A 2829-nucleotide genomic window follows, 5' to 3' on the forward strand; every position below is an offset into this window, starting at 1 on the left:
TGCGAGAAAGGTTCATTCAACTCCACAAAAGCAACCAGTGGAAGCTTCATACGCAGTGAAGAAGATGCCAATTCTATCTCTCTCTCTCTGTAAGTGCACAAGCTTAGACCAGCAGGGCCTTTTGGAGTTCACGAACTCTTCAATTTGATGACATTGTTGCAACAGCTTCATCCAGTCAGGGAAAGCTCCATGGCGTCCGTCGTTGCAGCAGCTTTAGTCCTCACACCTCTTTCGTCATCAACTTTGGCTTCTTAATCAGCAACAACATCACCAATTATTCGATCGTCATCTTCTGTTCTCCCTGCGTAGCTCTTGTGGAGCTTCGCCAGCGACCTCCTTGTTGCCCTCTGTTGGCCTGATCCTTCAACAAGATAGCCACTCTATTGGCCTGATCCTTCAACAAGATAGCCATGGCTCGTCAAGCCGGAACCTAGTGCTTTCCTCCTCGTCGACAGAGAAAAACATTTTCCCCATCTCCGTTGAATTCGCGTCCTTTTTGTTCTCCCAGTTGTTCCTTTCGTTCTCCATCAAGCGGCCTATAACACAGCCCCCTCCTGAACCAGAAAAGCCCCTCTATTTGTTATTGGTCAAGATTTTTCTCCTCTGAGCCCTCCCAGTCGCCGAGATAAACATTCTCCTCCACTCCTATTCAATTCGCGTCGCTTTTTCCTACACAGTCGATCCCCTTCATCGTCAAAATTAGCTCTTGAATCAGCTAATTAGCCTCCCCATTCCGAGATTCCTTGCGCCCCATTCAGCGAAAAAAAACACCCATGAGAAATATATTTTTCCCAAGCTCTTTTGCCGCTTGTCGCTTGTAGATGTAACCTATTGTGTGCAGCATAGGCTCTCCAAAAGCTGCTTCTGAAAGACGATGAGCCTCTTCTTTTGCCCATTCTATAAATGCTTGTCTATTATTGACGAACAATTCTAACTTCTTCTCCAAAATTTCCACAAGTTTCATTTCCCTCTCTTTTTGTACCTCCTTCATCTTCTCTTGAGCTCTGACTGGATCATCTGTTCCTAAATCTAGAGATGCCATAGTTGCCATTGCCAGGTGGCCAATGTACTCCTCAAAGAGTTCGCTGCCAAACAGCATTCCAAACACAGCTGTAGGGTCCAACATGCTTTCCTTGGAAAGAGAAGATTTTCCATATCTGTCATAAGTTTCTCTTTGTTGAGGATCACTCAATACTTGATATGCCTCTCCTAACAACTGAAAATTCGAAGCAGCTTGAAGATCATTTGGATTTTTCTCCGGATGCACCCTTCTTGTCTTGTCGTAGTAAGCCTTCTTGATGGCAGTAGGGCTCACATCAGGGCTTATGCCTAGGATATCATAGAACTTGGTCTCCTTCACCATATCCCCACTCGCAGACCAGAAAGGGCCACTGACACCATACTCCCATGCAACATTAGAGCTTTGCAAAATAGTAGCTGCCCAAGTCCACTGTGATACAATGACACTTGTAATCAAGCCTGTCTTGATGCTCCTACCAGCTGTATTGAACCATTCTGAGGTGTACTGAACATCAAGCAAGCTCCCACATTTGGCATACATATCCACCAATGTACTTCAATTTGCATCTCTTGGAAATAATTTAGTACTTCCTCACAAAGCCCATACTTGGCATATCTTGAAATAAGTGTAGCCCATGAGATTGCATCTCGAGTTACCAATCTATCAAAAACTCCCTGTTCTTCTACGTCACATTTAGCATACATGTCAACCAGAGCATTGTTGATTAATTCCTCTTGCTCCAAACCCTCTTCACTATATTTTCCGCATAGAATGAAAGAGCAAACATAATGACTAAGTATGTACAAAGTATCAAATCACACACACAACTTTTGAGTGGTTTTCACACCTCGAATGCGCAGCAATACGACATCCACCCCCTCTAATCCTGCGCATCCTCCGGATGGGCCAACTACCCATGATCATTATCATCAAGTTCCACAAAAAGATCAATCTCTTCATTATGCATTTCCGGTATATCAACAAGATTATCTGTCATATCATCTGTCTGTTCTATCGGAGTTTCTTCTCGTTGTTCTCTTGCAAATTCTTCCAATGCATAATCTTTATCATTTCTTTTCTTGAAAATCTTGATTCTTTTTCCAGCAATAGGCACTCTAAGCACTGTCCCATCCAATTTTGTCAGCTCATATGTTGCATTATCAAAGACATATCTAACTATGTACGGCCCAAACCATCTTTTCACCATCTTCCGAAGTGCAGTATGCTGATTTTCAAGACGGCTATCAAAGACCAATACCCAATCTCCCTCTTCTATTGCTCTAGGCCGCAAGCGATGATTGCTGTCAAACCTGTCCTTATTTCTTAGTCTAGCAACCTTCAACCTGTCAATAGCTAGCTGAATATCCTCTGGTCTCCTCTCCAACTGTCGAATCCGAAGAGCTAAGAGCTCCTCTCTCGTCAAATCCTCCTGCCAAGGTAAAACTGACCAAGTCAAAGTACAAGTCTCAGTCGGCATAACAGGTTTCTGACCATACATCAACTCTGCAGGCATATATCCTGTGGTAACACTGTGAGTCGTACGATCAGCCCACAAAGCAAATGGTAGAAGTCTCGGCCATTCTCCAATCCGTCCTCTACATGCTTTGGCTAATGCTTTCACTATCGGCGGATGCCCTCTTTCACTCTTCCCATTTCCCTCTGGATTATATGCTGTAGTTAGAGCCAACTTGATTCCTAGCTGAGAGAAAAACTCCCTAGCTTCATCTACATCCAATTCACCACGATCCGCAGTGATCTTACCCACACAACCATACCTGCAAAAAATTTCCTCCAATAAGAACTTACAC

At 43.8% G+C, this 2829-nt stretch overlaps 1 pseudogene; it reads right to left on the reverse strand.

Annotated features, from left to right (window-relative positions):
* Positions 1-754: 754 nt before the first annotated feature.
* LOC148022529 (chaperone protein dnaJ 10 pseudogene) lies at positions 755-1363 on the reverse strand (annotated as a pseudogene).
* Positions 1364-2829: the final 1466 nt, after the last annotated feature.

The sequence above is a fragment of the Lygodium microphyllum genome, chromosome 16 (assembly GCF_053477565.2).
Source record: "Lygodium microphyllum isolate KBCC chromosome 16, Lygodium_microphyllum_v1.1.10, whole genome shotgun sequence".
Lineage (NCBI taxonomy): Eukaryota > Viridiplantae > Streptophyta > Polypodiopsida > Schizaeales > Lygodiaceae > Lygodium > Lygodium microphyllum.